This window comes from Aythya ferina, assembly GCF_964211825.1.
Source record: "Aythya ferina genome assembly, chromosome: 5".
NCBI lineage: Eukaryota > Metazoa > Chordata > Aves > Anseriformes > Anatidae > Aythya > Aythya ferina.
This window is the reverse complement of record NC_140301.1, coordinates 21,133,915-21,152,588: the sequence shown is the minus strand read 5'-3', so window position 1 is coordinate 21,152,588 and position 18,674 is coordinate 21,133,915. Positions and strand designations below refer to the sequence as shown.

The following is an 18,674-nucleotide window of genomic DNA, read 5'->3' as shown; positions in this document are numbered from 1 at the left end:
GTCCAAATCAAAGACAGAAACAAATGATATTGACTCAGGGTAGAAGTCTGTAATATAACAGCTTCTGAATGTCTTTTTTTTTTTTTTTTTCCCTCACTGTAATGTGACAGCAAGACAATTTTTTCATTGTTTGTTTTCCTCAGCCAGCAGAGGTGCAATTGCATTTTCGTGCTGTTTTCTATTTGTTTCAGGTGCTTAAAGTTGATTTCCTCCCTCTGGCTGTCAGTTGGCTCATGGTGATGATGGGCTGGCTTGACGATTGAGCCCATAGGAGCCTCATGTTATTCGCTGGAAAAATTGCTCAGCAAACAGATAATCTTACTTTTGTGAAGGCTTGCTCTGGGTTCACGATGCAGATCTGTCTGTGCTTGTACTCTTTTTGTAATCAGGAGCTCTGTTTCCTGTGGCTTGTTTGGGTCTTTGCTGCTAGTCTCTTGTCTTGCTGTATGACGTAGAACTCTATTAGCCATCGCCACTCCTTTGGAAATACTTGATTCTCTCCCTTTTGCAATGCTCTCTCTCAGAACTAGCCGAGCATCGTGAGTGGGAGGCTTGTCTTATGTCATTCCCTTGGGAAATTTCCTGGAAAGCTCAGCTTCACATGAGTGCTTCATTACACTAGATGCATGAATCATAACTCTCCGGGGTCTGGAATGCCTTATATTAGCCATTTATCTGGTCATCAGTCTTAACTCAAGCTGTGCTAGGACGCATTTACATCTCTCTAACACATTCATTGAAGCTCTTAACAATTGGAAATAGTTGTAAAAGAGATGAAAAAAGCCCTGGTTTTTACTACAAGCTAATCTAGAAGAGCCCACTCTCTGCCCTTGTAATGTGTTAACCTGCTGAGATGCTTTTGTGATCCATTTGGCTTTTTTATTCTGAATGTTTGCTTTTACAGTAAATTCCTTCTTGGAATCCTTCTGAGGCCTGACTTGGATCTGTCTCATTCTTCTGTTTTACTGTATATTCCTTAACCCTCTCAGGGAGGATTCTAGCATTTAATCTCACTGATTATTGCTTTTTATCTGTGGCTCTGGAAAACCTCTCATTTTGCATGAAGCATCATTTTGGATGATAAAATTATGTATTTCTGATGTCAAATAGCTTTTTATTGTGGAGTAAAGTACTAGCTTTTTATTGTGGAGTAAAGTACTCCACTGCCACGTTGTGACTTACAAGTCTGAAACACGTATCTTCTGTTGACATATAAGCATAGCATATAGCATAGCATTTTGTGCTGATTATGACTTTAGATATTTGGAGGACATGGCTCTTTTCTCTCTTTCTGAGTAAAGGGACTTCAGTCATCTTTCTCCAGGATACCCAGGACAGCCTCAAACATATCTTGAGTGGATCTTCTGACTTTCCTCCTGACTCCTCACAACATGACTTTCATGAAGTATTAAAGGATATTAGTTTCTAATGTAGCTGTTTTTTTTTTTTTTTTTTTTTTTTTTTTTTTTTTCATTCTATTACAAACATTCTGCAAAAATGTGAAACCCAGGGTACTGTAGGTCTTTCTTTCTCATCTCCTCCACTTAAAGTCAGAAGGCTTTGCCTACATGATACTAAGTATTTCTGCTTTTATTGAATAAATGCTGAAGGCTGGACCAAATTACTTTTCTGAGTCTGAGTTTGATGATTATCAGTGGCTGCATTATTCTGAGGCTTGTGACAGCATACCTTGCTGCTGCAGCTATATGGTCTTTGGCTGTGCCAAACCACCTTTAACCAAGGGTGCTATGTCCTCGTCTCTGTACTTAAAGACACCTCTGTATATTGTAAGCAAACTTGGAGAGGCAGTAAGCCTCTTCATGTTACCATAAGTGACACTTTGCAAACGTTCACAGAAAATGTTAGTGACAATCTTTATAGAAAGGTATGTATATGAAGCTCCTAATGGAAATGCTGTGTGAAATGCTTTATGTGGATGGACAGAAGTTTGCCACAAGAGAGAAATGAAAATAAAACCTTAATTGCAGAGGCTGACAGCAACGAAGTTCAGCTGTTTTGCTTGTAGGCAAGATATGACCCTGGTACTTCAAGTGAATTTTGGTATGCAAATTTATGAGAGTAGTTATTCAAAAGGAGATGATAGAAAATAATAACTCGCAACTGCACAGATTGATTCTTGAGATTTCTTGGTGTGTTTAGCAGCTGCGGTTTATGAAACAGATTTCTCTGACAGACTTATACCTTCCAGGTGTGGATGTTAGTATTAATGCCTGTAGAAATAAACATTTAGCTATAAAGTATGACTTGTTGCTCACTAGAGGTTATTGTATTTAGATCTGAGGAGCAACAAGTTGTTGCTCATAAATGCATGGCAGTGTTGTTATTTGTGGACTCTCAGGTCTAGAAAATAGGGTGAGAGCAAGTGGAATGGTAATTCGTTGATTTTGGCATTAATTTTGTAAAGGTGTCACCTTATGTTGCATATGAAATAAAATTAGGTAAACTTCACTGAAATGAAATTCAGATAACAAAAATAAACATTCAAGGCTCCTCTATGCAATATGATAAGTGTTTCTGATATGATTTTGTTTCAAAGAACTATTTTAGATAGTCTACAGCTAGTGTGAGGATTTAATGCCCATATCAAAAACTCCTAAAGTGAAAGTGGTCCATACCTGTAGGGAAAAGGTAGCTTCATTTATTCTCAACTAGTTAACAAGTTCTAAATGTCTGAGACTGTATCTCAAAAGGACTCTTTTCAAATAATAACACTTTGTAAGTAATAACTAATTTCAGTCTCTAATCCTGTTAAAGCTATAAGCTTCTCAGAAAACATTCACCTGTGAAGTTTAAAGTTTGAAAGAGCTCAAATGTTTCAGCTCAATGCTTAGGGGGAAGGAAATTCTTCATACTCTCAACAGACATAAGTAAAAACCAAATTCACTGAAGAATTTATTAGAGCATTTTCTTAAAATAGTTGACTTGGATGTCCACTGAAAATTTGAAGCAATTAGGAAATTATTCAGAATCTTCAAGTTCCTTATTAACTTCAGATATAAAAATAAAGTGCTAGCTGCAGGTGTAGTATACATTCAGGGTTCTGAGTGTCAGGGACTTCCTTTTGGCAAGTTTGGTAATAATGTTTTAGATCTTAGTTGTCTATGTAAAGTATACTTCTGCCTTAGATAAATCACTTCAAGGAAAACATGTATAAAATTACCTTGCTCTTATTCCTCAATTTTCCTTTTCAAAACCCAACCCAAAATCTCATCTGTTGACAGATCATATGTTTTTGAAGCACTTAAACACCAAATAAATAGTGATTTCACTATAAGCATATCATGTGTTATGCTGCGCTTTATGCATAGAGATTCCAAAGATTTGACAGAGTCTTTGTGGATTACAATCTAAGTAATTGCAGATGTGAGTTTGTTTATTTTTTTTAGCCAGATGGCTTAATATAAATACAGCACATGCAGAAATATGCTACCTGACTGGCTGCAAATCAAAAACAAGTTTGCTTATGAAAGTATGGTGACTGGTAATAAATTTATCTGTATAGAACATTACCAGTGGAATATATTTCAATAAACATTTAAAATATTCCACTGGTACGTGAACATCAGGTGTTTTTATTAGCTTTTCTTATTATCTCAGTAGTTTTGTGCCTATATATATATACATAATATTATGTAGCTATTATATATATTATTTTGCCATATGTGTCCAGAGTATTCCTGTTTTGGAAAAAGCCAAAATGGAAAACCTGGAGTACCAGAAATAAATCTGAGTTTCTCAAAATCTATTTCATCAAATAATTTCACTGTTTAGAAGCCTTACAATATAGCATTTCTACAGTCTTGCTCAGATTGACATTTTTAATAAAAAGATGTGATTTATTCACTACATTCTTAACATGCTTTACTACAGTAATATCACACTTTTTTTTTGTTTTTTTGTTTTTTGTTTTATTTAATAAGATTCATCTTGTCTTTGTAAATTTTAGGCTAAATTCTCTTCTGCCTTAGGAAAAACAAAACCACTTCTGCATCCCTCAAAATTGTTTCTCATTGGCTGCGTACTATCAAACAAGCAGAAGCCAATGCTCTATTCTTCACAGAGCACAATGCTGGAGGTGTTTGGCATGCTCTTGACTCACCTACTGGGTCAGTGCCTTCAAGGTGAAAATGATGTTCAAATAAATATAAATGTCTATTTGCTAGATGCTAGGTTTAGAAATTAAGTGCAAAGCTGTGCAGACTTGCCAGGACTGGTGCAAATCTGAGTCCAGAAACAAGTTCCTAGTTCTAAATAAAGAACCCCAAAACACAACAAAAGCAAACAAACTCCCTCCAACAACAGCAATAAAAACGCCACAAAGTTTACTCCCATTGAGATGTCTACACTTCTGAAATATATATGTATTCCAGAACTTCTAGTTTAGACTTCAGCAATGCACAAATGCATGGAAGTGCACTTTGACCAAGTATAATGATTATTTCTCCCTCTTCTCACTTCATATTGCTCCTACATTAAACTGCACTAACACAGGCTTTAGAAACATGAGCTAATGTACTCTGCCAGTGGTCTCTGGAGAAATATTACAGTAAATATCAAATTTCTGCACAGATGTTACCTATTAGTCTTCTCTAGTCTCTATTCTAATCTGACTCAAACACAAATGTTTACTGGATGTAATGATATGAATGCTTTTCAGTATGATGAGAAATGTTGTATCTTAACTCATCATGCAAATGAATTAATGAAAATGTTTGCTGGGGAGTGTATTTTGTTGCTTGGTACACATAGATGTGATGAAAATTACGCTACTGATGTCCAGACTTGGCAGGAAAAAAAAATATTATTTTGAAGGTATGAGTGAGAGTTAAAGTCAGCTTTTTAAGTTAAATCAGTGACATTATATCATTGTTCTTACTTGAAAGTAAGAATGCCAATGAGAATTTTTATTAGAGTACCTGTGACTGTTGAAAGAATTGATTTTATAAATATACATATTTATGTAATTATATGTTTGTATATATGCTTTAACATACAAAAAGCAGTGCCACATAAATCCTCCTGGTGTTTTATTTCTCGGGGGTTAGCTTGAGTCTATATATAGCTTAGAAGGAAGGATATTGTTATGTTTTATAACATGCATCTGGTTCTGATCCACATTGTGAACTATTATGTTTACACATGGTTTTTTACTTTGCATATTTTTGTAGGCTTTGTGGACGTATTTCTTATCAGTTGCTATACTGGTGGGGTTTGTTTCTTTTTCAATTTATAGTTACATGTCCCTTATAATAGGTATGTAAAAACTATAATATGACTTAAGATAGTAGTCAAAGAACAGACACAGAAAGATGCACAAAATGTAAGGGATCCTTTTGTTTGCTTTATTATTGTCAAAATTGCCTGATGAGCTTTTATAGTGAGAGAGCTGAAAGAAATTTTGGGTTATGGCATGATTGCTGTCTGAATGTCAGTAAAATAACACTTGAATTTCAGTAAGAAGCAAAAACAAATTCCACAAGTTAGTAGTTTTCAAATATTCTTTAGTACTTGCCTCTTGCATTGGATGAATTCTTCCTCAGAATCCCTTTACTGGTTAACTGGTTTACTGGTTAAGAGTGAATCTTCTGTGAACTTACGTGATTTCTTTGCAAGTCAAGTAAATTCTCACAGTTGATAAGCAAGCAAGCACAGCAACAAGGTGTGCATTTTCTTGGAGAAAGTAAGTGCCACGTCTGTATAGCTGTGCTTATATTTATAATTTAGCTGTTGTCCTAAAGATAGAAATACTCTTAGTGTGCCCCATTTCCCACATTTTCTATCCACAGCATAAGCTGTTTTCCCATTTCTCTGACACAGCTCCCATCCCGTAACTGACTTGGGTGTGAGGTACCTTCCAGGGGATTGAGCTGCACTTGGCATGGCCTTGCCCACTCCTGATCTGCCTCCCTGGGACAGCCTGGGAACTGTGCCGAGCCCTGAGTTTTCCTTAGGTTTTCCCTAGATTGCTCCAGACCTTGGCCCGTTGTCTGTATCTGACAAATACAGCTGGGCTGCACTGCTGGCTGAGAGCATAGCTTCAGGCTTGCATCTGACTGGCAGTGCCACTTTGTCAAAAAGGTTGTAAAGACAAACTAGATTATCTCTCTTGGATTGTTTTATGCTTCCCTGAGTTGTGGGTAAAGAAGTGTTACCAGTGTTACATGTGTTTGTGCAAAAGATTTGATTGCATTTCATGTAACTATCTCTATTGATGTTGTGCAGAATCAGAGACAGAGGAACAAGCTTTTGCTTTGAACAGGAACAGAACCATTTACAATGGAATGAGCAGAAACGGGGAGCAAAAGGAGAATTCATATTTATGGGTTCCATCTGTTAAACCTTTATGAATGCATTCTCCTCTTTCTGTGAAGGACTCCCTGGAGGAAGACAATAGCTTTTGTGGAGGCAGTTGTAATTCTAGGCCTTGCATTTCAAAAGGTGGAACACATTTTTTTGGAGATGTTTCCATTTCTTTTTGGGAAACACGTGTAATGCAGAAGGCCTAAAGCAGCACTGCATTAGATGTTGTAGTACTCCAAAATTCTGACAGACCTTTTATAAGTTCTCATGAAACAGAAAATCTGCTGAATCTGTTAATGCATCCTGACTTCCCCTTCCCATTGAGCGGTGCCCATACTTCTTATAATCTGCACTGTCTGAGAATACACATTTTGCACCTTTCAGTAAAATTTATCGATCCTTTTCTCCTTAGTTAGCCCCACAGCTGTATCTGCCCTATCAGTAGTTAAAAACTTCAAATGGGACTTGAATCACGTTACAGCATACTGACTTAATGAATTCAAACATTCAAAAAGCAAGAAAGCAAGTAATCTTTCTGTGGTATAGGTTCTTCAGATTTTACTATATATTATAGGAAATGGATTTTATATTTGTATTTCCAATATGATTATGATTGGACAGTCTGAAATATGTTCTAATTAACATATGTATAAGGACATATGTGCATAAATGCATGTGTGTGTGTGTATATAGCATGCTTACAATACCATAAAAGAAATTTAGTGCTATCACTACCTCAGTATTTGTATATCCGCTTATTCCTCATCCAAGATTCTTCTGATTTATCCATCCTAAACTGTTTGATCTACTGTGTTACAACTCACCATAATACATCATTTAATCCATGTGTATTTGTAAGAGCTCTGTGCTTGCCATTGGCCACAAGCTGAACTGTAATTCAATAACTGGTCTCTTGCTCTCCATAGCTATTGAGAGCTATTCTATGTCTATGCGTCTATTTAGCACACTGACAGAAGAAAAACATCTGACATGATGGAATATTGTTAGTGTCCTTTGGGAAGCAAGAATTGACTTGAGGAGCAATGTTATATTGTACCTTTAGATATGCTAAAATTACCCAAATATCTCCCAGAATAGTAGGGACAGTATTGTATTTTTTTTTTCTTTCTTTCTTTCTTTCTTTTTTTTTTTTTTTCAAAGCTATTAAACTGTCCAGGATGAGCAGAATGGTTCATAGACCACTCCATCACCTTCTGTGAGAAGCACGTCTGGAATTCGTCACTATATCCCAACGCTGTCCAGCAGCTAGGATACAAAATCATTAAATGGAAGTTTGTACAATCAGTAGCCAGCTATGCTCTATAATCACAGAACTGAAATACTAAACTTAATATTCTTATTTGCTATTCAACAGTTATTTTGAGGCTATATTTTTAAGAAACAAGCAGGGCTAGAAAAAATAAGTGTAGGATTTTGGGGGTAATACATAAATTTTACAGTCTAGGCACTTAAGACTATCATCACATATTGTGAGACTCAGGACAAAAGGAGGAGGGATATTCCCGAGGACAGTGCAGTAAAACTTGCCTGTGCGTGATACCTTTTAAGCTATCTTGTGTTTTGAATATCCTTTTTGCCATGTAATTGTTACATTTGCAAGTAAATAATGAAGATAAGGTGACTTCAAACATAAGGTTTAAGAATTTCAAAGAAAAAGATGATTCAGTGGAAAGATCAAGAGCTCTTTTAGATGAGGAGGGGGAGTGAGAGAGCGGTTGTGGGGGTTAGCTGCCCAGCATGGTAAAACCACCACAATCAGCACAGATGTGCACCAGAGCAAGCGGAGGATTGGCTTGCTAAGGACTGAAGAAGCAAGGCGCTCCTTCAGAGGGGCGCACACTAGAGGGGCGTGCACTCGGGTTAGGAAATGATCTGAGCCAAATGGTTCCTTGCGGAGCATGTAGATGCTGTACCCCCACCCCGTCCCCGCCAAGAAGGGCCAATAGCTGCATTTGCTGTGCTTGTGAAAATGTTCATATGGTGGTGCTTAGAGATGGAATGAAACCTCGGGAGAAAATATTTCTTTGGTGAGGTCATCGGGAATTCTTTCATACAGCATTTATAGGGACTTTCTGAAAGTTCAGATGCCTGTTTTCATGGTGGAGACAGAACAGTTTATTACACATTTATTCTCATTTGCATTAGGAGGTACAGGGACCCCTTCAATACCTATTTTTCTAGGTATAGGGCTAGCATTGTATCTTGCAATGGATAATTTCGATACATTGTGTTGAATCAGCAAACATTACACAGTGTGTAACCTGTAAATGTGTGTAACCAGATATGAATTCTCATGTATGATGCACACAAATATAATCTCTTCAAAGAGTAGTTTAAGTATCCACACTGTTTACGAATATCAGCCAGCACTTCCACATGAAGGAGTAATGCAGGATTAAGAAAGAAAATAGCATACAAGGGAAAGGAGCCAGTCTGTTTTCTCAAGAGGAATATTGCATCTCTAGGTATGAATAGCATTGTTTTCCTTCAAAGAAACCCAAAGTATTGACAATGCTATATTATTTTTCAAACATGAGGTAGAATAAGTAAGAAATGCTGAAACCATGCTTTTACTGCATTACAATTTAAATTAAATGCTTTTGCTTTTATCTGAGATCTGAAAGGATAGCTTTCCTGACTCAAATCTGTTCCAGATTTTCTTGATCCTAATTACCAGTGAAACAATTACAATATATTTTCTCTATATCTATTCCTCTTTTTCTTTCTCTCCCTTTCTCCTCCCTGCCCCCTCCTCCCCCCTTTTTTTCTGACTTCATGGTGATCTCCACTGCAATTTAATCCACTGTTCTCAGTTTTATAGTCAAAATATACATGACTGATCTGTGAATTTTGTACCAGGTCTTAATTGTATGGCTTGTGCTACTCTGTTGTCCCATGTAGGAGATCTGAAAAAGATATTGAATGGGAATGACAATGTGATATTAATATAAAGTTCATAATAGGTTTCAGTTATTGTAGCAGTTACTTGAAAAGTTACAAGGGAATAACCCGCATTATGTATAGGTATCTTAGAAACTGGTGAAAGAGATGTTTCCTCTGTTCAAAAGAATACATAGAGGTTGACCAGCATGGAGCAGCTCAGTTTTGAAGTTCCAAATAGTTTCTTCACATTGCTAGCTTTATTTTACAGCTTCTCCTTTCTTCTTTCTTTTTCTTTCTGCCTTTTTCCCCCCCAAGTGCTCATGATTTTTCTCTTTCCAAACTCCCATCTGATTCTTGTCCTTTTTCATTTCATCTTCCTGCTTGTCCTTCACTGAAACACATTGCCGAGTCATCTGCTACCATGCTGAATTGCTATTTTAAAAAGCAGTTTTCTTTCTTTCCTTACCTGGACCAATGCCATGTTCTGTGGAGAGGGCAAGAGCCTGCCAGAGCGTGTGTTTAAGGAATGCTTACTGCATTGGAAATGAAGCAGGGAAGTGAAGGACAATGCCAGTCTCTGTGCATGGGCCATATTTCATTCCAGTAGGTGTTTTTTTTTTTTTTTTGTTTTGTTTTGTTTTGTTGTTGTTTTTTTTTTGTAAAGTCTGATTTTGTTCATTTTCTATGACCATAGAAGTATAAATAGGAAATTCACTTTAAAATCTTTAATACATTCTCCAGTATGCTGAAAGAAAAGGAAGAAAAAACAAACAAACAAACAAAAAAAAAAAAGCACAAACCAACCAAACAAAAACCAACCAAACCACAGATTTTAAGGGTGTAAGATTTGATTCTGCTTCAAAGAGTTCCTAGTACAATTGTGGTATGCCCCTGCAGTATATCAGCTAGCCAGCAGTGACATGTGTTCACGCTGTCCTGTGCCCACTCATGGGACTCTAATGGGGGTTTTATGCATGGTCTTGCATCTTCCCGTATTAGAGACCAAGGGTCAGTTATTTCAACAGAATGGATGCGGCTTTTGTTGCCTTGCCATGTGAATAATCTGTCCTTCAATAAGAAATACAACTATAGAAAGGTGGCAGCTTAATATTGGTAGGGCAAAATGGCAGTTAAGAAGTAAATATACATTAGAAATCTGCAATAATTCATCCAGAATTTTCCATTATACTGAAATTGCTGAATGATTCAAGTCCACTCTGAAGGCCTCCCTTCATCAAGCTTCTGTGCTGGTAGGCTTCACTCTTGCAGTTGGGATATCACCTGGCTTGTGGGTGTCTGCCTGTCAGTGCCAAAATGAACAACAAAAATGTCACATCTATAACATCTGTACGTCTGTAAACATCTATATTAGTAATAGTAAACTGCATAGTTAATCTGTGATTGGGACACAGTTTTGCAAACATGGATGATGTTTTTTGTGTTCCTGAGTAACTCTTTAACTATATAGGACCTCTTAAATGTGGAATTTAGTAGCACACATTTGAATTTTTGCCTTTTTAGCATGAAAACAACACACTTATATGTCGTACCTTGTTATTTCTACAAAGGATTAAATTGGCTTTCTTGCAGTATACCCCCATTAGGGCAATTACTTTTGCAAGGTATAAGTTTTATTTCATGTAGTATTGTAGGAAAATCTTTGTAATTTGTCTCCTTGGTTCATTGTCTGGGAAGATTTTCTTTTAGGGAGAGGAATTAGAAATTTTAAATAATATTGATGTTGTGTGTAGTTAACTGCGTTTGTTATATACATTCTTTTATTTATTTATTTATTTATTTATTTATTGTTCTTATAACATTTGTGAGAACACAGTGAATGTGGTGACATAGAAGGCTAGAATTTCTGTAAAAATTAAGCAAAACATGAAAACGCAGAGCCTCTGTGTACTAGTCTTTAGTGATAATGCTTAGTGAGTTGGAATAGCTGAAAAGTACGGCGCAGCTGTGGTTGTGTTGCAGCACCACCTGGTGCTCCCGGCGGCTGAGTGAATGAATGAATGTCTGAGCAGCTGCTGTCGGGGCAAAAAACAACCAAGCAAAAAGCTGGGTTGGTGTTACATGCATACAGCTTTGGAGAATCAATAGTGATGTGCAAGCTTTTTTTTTTTAAAGTTTATCTGAAAAAAAATATGTTCATAACATGTTAAATTACCATAATAAGTTTTACAAAATAAAATGCTTGGTCATGCAATGGTAAAGCTGATATAGAGTCTTTAGGGAAGCATGTCTGCATTTATGTATATACTGATATTTATAAATATTTGTACTGATACTCCCTTGAAATATTAGATTTCTACCATGCTTTAGATGAAAAAAATATCTGCCTGATTGTGATGTTAATGGGAGACAGCGTGCAACTTAAAAATACCCCTGAACAGAGGGCCCCCTGTATAACCCGACAAGTTTCTTTAGAGGTTACAGAATTACAGCTTCTCCAGTTCTGCAGGGGCCACTAGAAAAAATGATATCTTCGTAGTTTTTACACACTATTTTTAAGTTGTTTACACAGCGTGAGTTAGCATGCTCCCCCCCCCAACTGAATACTTGATATAGTGTAGACCAGATAGACGCAACTGGACTTTTACTGAAGTCCAAAATGAACTGATAGCAAAATCAGGAGCAAGAACGAGTCATTTCAGTCCCACAAATCCACTGGACCACTGCTGTTGTCATCACCTCAATCCTCCCTGGCTGCCCCTAAGGCAAGCTCGTTCTCTTTAATAGCATTGTTCTTTAACTGTGTTGTTTACATTTGACAATTTATTTTAATCAAAATGGGCTTTTGTAGTAAGCATTATTACAAAACAAGTTTTCTGGGAGAAGTGCAGACATCAATATAGCAACATCCTGGTAATATAAAGTATTCCAGCATGATAAAATTTTAGCAGAAGAAATGCCCATACACATTAAGTAGACCGTAACGGATTTTGTTTAACTTCCTTTGATAAGTTAATGACTGTCTAAATATCTTTCTAAATTTGGAAACATGCTAAACTCATCCTTTTATCCAAACGTTCTCGTGTTTTCCTTCACTGCCAAAAAAAAAAAAAAAAAAAAAAAAGCGATAAAAAGAGATAAAATAAACAGCTTTTTTTTTGAGCTTCCAAGTTCAGCCCATATGAGCTGGCACATATCCTCAGAAATTTCGGCCCTGTGCCTTAAAAATATGTGAGCTTTCTCTATTTTTTTTCCTTCTGTGAAGTCCTATAAGAATTATTCACGCATAACATGTACAGCTGTGCACATCAAATGCTAGTAAGAAGCAATGTGAACTATAAAACAAAATAGTGTACTCATTTTCAGTGTGGGATGAATAAGGGACTGGCAGTCCGCTGAAGCAGTGATAAGACCAAGATTTTCATATGTTGCGTTTCCCCTAAGCTCTGTTTTCTTTCTCTTACCTTAGAACAATATGTGCATTCACATAACTGTGAAATAAAACTGTTTGGCCTTTTGTGCAGTTTCACTTCGTTGTAGCTCAGATGGACTGAAAGAGCAGCTGAATAACTTGATATTGAAAACTTAAAGGTCATGAATATTGGATGTACCAGCTGTTTCCATTAAAAAAATAAAAAAATAAAAATGAATGATGTAATCCTATTGCCTAGAAATGTCTGGAATGTGACAATCAGTCAGTTGGAATAGGAGAGGGAAAACCAGTTTTAACCAGCCTTTCATTTCCTAGGAAAGACCATATTTAGAGTTTCGCATGATTAAATCCTTCAGGGCAAAAGCTGAAACTGTCATTTGTCTAGCTATTTATTCTCTGTGAAGTATTAGAAATGCAATTTAGACAAAGCATTCCTCTGCAGTAGCCTTACTCAGCTTTTGGTTTTTCAGGAGGGTGATGAAATGTTGTAACAGAAAAGTCTGGCTCCACTTAGCATCTTTCAATTACATTATATATCTCTGAATATGTCAAGTCATACTTTGTAATGGTAACACATTGAGGAATATTTAATAGGATAATCGGCTTGAAAAGTGTGGGTGAGATCTGCAGCTTCACCTGTTTTCCGTGCACTCCTTTAGTAGAATAAAGAAGAATAAATAGGAAGCCAGCATGTGCATCCTAAGCACCACTCTTAATTTCTTAGATTCTGAAAGAAAGAATTTGAAAATGTAGGGAGGAATAGATTAAACCTTCATTTTTTTGCTGTGTGCAGAAGGAAGATATGCTGTAACAAAGGGATACAGGGTAGATATGCAGAGAATAAAATGATTTAGTTTCTCAGTGATTCTCAGTTTAAATGCCAGCAATTAAAATGCCAAAGGCACTATTCACTGGTATTTTCTTAACAAAAAGGAGATTTTAAAGTCTGCTACTTCTCTGTGCCTCACATAGGTGCATTTGTTTGCATATTTTTTTCTGAAGACATTAAATAAATACAGATACATTCAATAGGACCAGCAGTTGGGACAGGTTTGTTTTCAAATTGATTTGAATTTTGCATTAAATTATGATGATGCTCAGACTGCAAAATCTGCCATGCTAGAACTTCTCTTTTGTTTGCTTTGGTTTATTTCTTGCTTGTTTTCCTCTTTTCATTTATGATGATTTAGGGGGTGCTCAGGGAAAATTTTGGTGAAATTATGAGCAAACTAGTAATAAAGAAAATATTAGTTAATGAAGTTTAAATTAAATTTGAATATGTCCGTTCTGGTATTTAGACTCGATTATATTATCTGAAATAATGTAATGATATACTCCACACATAGCTGCACATGTGTGAATCAGTAAAAGCCGAGTACAAAAGAGATTTTACTTTTGGTCTCTTGTATCCCACTTGAAAATCACAGAAACATATTGGGCTGTAAAACCCATTTTTTTGGGTCATGGGTGATGAGTTACATACATAAACTGTGTGTCATGGAGAGAAAGGCTATGCTGCTTTTGAGCACTTGACTTTTTCCAGGTAGGTGCTTCAGAAGTTTATTTACACAATTTTGATTTAAAATAAGATTTTTTCCCCCTGAAGATTTATATAAATGGAAAACTTGAAACAAAATATTCTCACACTCCTAACTCTATTCACCCACCCGTGCTTCTTGATTGTCTGCAGCTCATGTGTATTTACAATCTCCTTTAGAAGAAATTTTTCTCTTAATGGTGTTCCTGCTTGTGGTGCTTTTAGAAAAGCTTGTCCTGTGTGCGTGCGCACAAGCTGGCTGACTATTATAGCTGTCATCTGGGATGGTCGGAGGAGCTGTTTGTCGTGGTTGCATCTGTGAGGTTAGATCTGCCACTATTGGAAGTATGAGAACGGGTGGGAGCAAGAAAGCTGATCCAGGAACAAAAAAGAAGAAAGGAGCGGGGGGAGGAATGGGAATGAACAGCAAATGAGGGTGTGGAGGTATGACTGAGCCTTTCGACATGACTTTGAAATAGTTAGACAGCTAGGGAATTTGGAAGGAATTCAGGGCAAATGGGGGGGAAGCTGAGGCCCTGTACAGAAGAGGGAGCCCTCTTCAAGAGAACTGAGGGGAAGGTAAGAGTCCAGTTGTAATAAGTTAAGCTCTTTAAGTGGTTTTCTCCTCCCATCCATAACATAATAAGTGATGCCTGCAAATGTGACCATTACCAAAGTAACAGTCTCTGTTTTGTAAGTGATGAATCACTCCATTGGGGAAGTTATAACTTCCTATTAATACATTTGTTCCAAGCAGATGATCTACCAGGTCCTAAAATAAATTCTAAACTTCCTAACATTAACCCAGTAAATATTTCCATCCTAGTCGAAGCTTAAAAATGAAAATCAGAATAAGCTGGGGGGCAGATATTTACTTTTACCCTGTGAATTAGAGGCTGGTTTGTCTCTGCGATCAGCTTTATGGGGTTACCAAGTGACCGATATCATACTGGATTCCTTCCTGTCATAATGCCACGAGCATTCTGCTGGAACTTAGGTCACTGCTTAAAATAACCTTGCTAATTGCAAGTCTACAAGTGTGGGATGAAATTTCAGTTAGCTGCCATACAGCAGAGCTGGATGCTGAGAAATCGCGACTGTAGCTCCGAACATGCAAGCAAAGAGCAGGCAGGCCTAAACTTGATCTGCACAGTCGCTCAGGTAGAGGCAGCAGATTATTTGCTATATTTCATGCAAAACAAAAGCTGTTGACTCGGCACTGAAGATGGATTGGGTTGCATATCATCTGTGGCTTACATGTCTGTCTTATAAACAGACCCTTTTTTTCTGAATTGCTGGTTGTGTGTAACTCCTTTAGCTGAGGAGAAGAAATGGGACAGTCATTTTTTTTGCAAAGCTGATACCTGAAAAATCTCCCTCCAGTATAAATGAGGTAAGACCACCATTAAAGTGAAAAGCTTTCCAAAACATAGGAAATATCTAAAGCAATAAACTATCCATTTGAATTTTTAATCAGTAAAGGCAATTTTTGTTTTTTAATCCATAGTTTTTCAAATTCTAAAGTATTGCATGACCTAAACGTATTTGGTTTGAAATAATGTTTCATTTCCTGTGCACTGTAAATCTAACATGTAAAATGGACAGATCTTTTCCCCAATGGATGTAGATTTCTGAATGTTGAGAGAAGTGTTTGGTCTCTTTCACTCCTTGTACTACATAATGTAAACTTTCTGCAATTGCAGTCTTTTGTTTAAACAATTTAAGTCATTCACTTCTGAAAGGAAAAAGATGTTTGTTGTGTGTAAATGTTTTAATGTCATGTGTCCCTTGTGTCGATGGGGACTTTATAACTTTTTTTGTAGTTGAAACTTAATGCTCAGTCTTCTCTATTCCCTGAGACATTACTCAGCTAACTTTTATAGGTCATAGTATAATTAGAAATAGACACTGTATGATTATAATTACATTACTTTGATGAAAACTTTGACCTGTATTGTGAAGAGTTGTGTTCAGTAAAGCTTCAGGAAACATACTGAAGATAGCATTAATAATAGAAAATATTTTGTCCCTACATCCATATTTTGTGATCTGTTAGAAACTCATTGAATTCTGTAGCTCTTCACAGGGAGACTGAATGTGATATATGAACAGCGGCCAATGAAGTATCCACTCTTGTTTAATACTGTTATAGTCCTTTAGGAGACCTTTTTCAAAATATTCTGTGAGCTGTAACTTTTCCGAAGGCCCTTTGTTTTATTCTTCTTCTCAGCTCACAAAGTTGCATGTGTGCAATGTCTGGAAGAATATGCTTAGACTGCTCAGAACTGTCTGTTCCCTTTGCATTCTTTTGAAATTGCATCTACAGGAAAAGTTCAGGAATTTTTGGTTAAACAAGGTGGTTTTCTTCAAAGATTTGCATTGGAATAAGATGATAAAGCCTTTTGACTTCCCTGAAGCAGAAGTTGGCAATGGATGGGCAATTGTTGACTGGTGTGTTGTTTTGTACAAAGTGCCAGAATAATGGGAAGCCAGTCATAGGTTATGGCAACTGTTTCAACTGCTGTTTGGGTAGAATTTCTCGCTCCTTTTAAAAGGTTTTAAGTTTTGCTGTTTTGCTGCCCATGGATCATTTACCAATTGCCCTTGATTAGACTTTGCTGGCTAAGGAAGTTACAACCTTTATCTCTATAATGGTAGTGCACACTGTCGTCTTCTCCTAAACATTGTTGGTGATAGTTTCAAGCAATGGAAAATTCTGCTACACCCAATGTACATAGCACTGGAAGTGTAGTAGTGGCTTTCTACATAAATGTTATTGCCCCGTTTCTTATCAGGTTCTGAATGCTTTTCAGATGTTTAAATGTATCATTAAAGTAGGAGTTAGAATCTATTCTGTTCCATACAGGAACTAGAAAGCTCTTTTTTTTTTTTTTTTTTTTTTTTTTTTTTTCTTTCTTTCTTCCATGGTTATATCTATATAATCATTTTAGTTTGGGTCAAGAGTGATTACAAGCAATCTGCTATTTTTCTCCATTCTGATGTCTTGTGTTCATGCTGGAGAGCAGACTCACTGTGTGCAAGCTGCTTGTTACTGCTCAGTCGTTGCTGACTAAGTGCTTCTTTTCATCCTTTCTTTCCTCAATCTCTTTGTCTTCATTCATGTTTTATTTGTTGTTGTATCCGTAGTGATATTTACTTTTGCTTTTCATCATTTGGCACTTTACTGTGCAAGTAGTTCTTACATGCAATGGATATGTAATTGCCTTGAATGTGTTAGATACACTCTTATCAAGTGTAGGATTTCCTTTCCCATATTTCTTGCATGTGTTGATAAGTAAAGAAACTTTCTCAGAAATTAATATATTTTTTCTGATTTTACTGTTTTTGCAGCATGTTTGTCTCAGAGACAAAACGTAAAATTGGAGGGTCAAGTTCAGTTTTGATTATTACCTGGGTTTTAATTTAAGTCTGCATAATTTCTATAAATTCAAGTTGCAAATACCTTCAAGAGAGGTTTTTTGAATTGTTTTGATCTTCCAAATCCCATTTGATATTGTTTAAAATAATAATAATAATAATAATAATGAAAGATAAACAGAAATGGTAGATTTTAGAATTTCTTCACACTGACCTTCAAAAGAACGTATGGCTGATGTTTTGGGAAAGGGTTATTACAGTGAGCAATTTTGCCATCTTTAACGTTTGTGCTTCAATCTCAGGGTGAGATACTGTTCTGGTCATTATGAATTATGGCTTCCTTCAGCCTTTTGCTAAGAAGCTAAACAGTCAATACGGGTTTTAGTACGTTTTCTTGCTGGAAGTTAGTTTATATTAATGGGTGAGAATGGTCATTATGTCCTACTTAAAATATTAGTGTTTGGTTAATATATTTTTGGAGGGCAGGATTTTGAATCATAGGCAGTATTAGAATTTTAAGAGTCCTGATATGCTGACAAGTTGTCTGCAAACTTGTTTTGATGACATTGTGTTATCAAGTTCTTGTAATGTGCTCCATGCACAGTTCTCCTATATATGTATATATAAAAATGTGTTTTTCAAAATGTTGTTAATATTAGGGAAACTAAAATAGCAAAATAGCAGAGATGTAGCTGTGAAGGCCAGCTTTTTTTTTTTTTTTTTTTTTTTTTCCCTTTTCTAAATCTCAGGTTATCTAAAAATAAATACTATAATTTACTTATTAGGTCCTTCCTACTTTGAAGAATAATAAACTAATGTTTCTTTTTGATGAGGGCATGGCTGTTGTTAATGATGACTTCTGGATATTGGACAAACTATGGAAATTTCATTCTTGAATGAATGGTGATCTTAAAGAGGAACATAGACAACTCTTGTGGTGCTTGACTATCTGTATCAGTGTTACCCTTAAGCTGCAGATGTGTTTTCATTATCAGTATGAGCTTGTTTGGTAGATGGCCTCAGTTGATATTTGCACAATCATATTTGCTAAATGGGAAAGATGTCCCAGAAGTGATATCCCTTTCACTACAATATTCTTACACTTACTAGAACAGTGGGTAGAAGGCCAAGGTGTAAAGGTTT

The 18,674-nt window shown here is 36.3% G+C and overlaps 1 protein-coding gene across 10 annotated transcripts in view; it reads left to right on the top strand.

Annotated features, from left to right (window-relative positions):
• The window catches only part of AKAP6 (A-kinase anchoring protein 6), a 279,284-nt gene that overhangs the window by 61,942 nt on the left and 198,668 nt on the right, over nucleotides 1-18,674 (top strand). The window contains exon 1 of one of the 10 annotated variants that reach the window (XM_084521163.1): nucleotides 15,227-15,546. The exons of the other annotated variants lie outside the window; for them this stretch is intronic. The gene's annotated coding sequence lies outside the window, so the exon portion shown is untranslated. Of the gene's footprint in view, nucleotides 1-15,226; nucleotides 15,547-18,674 lie in introns of those variants that run through there. 10 annotated transcript variants of the gene reach the window in all.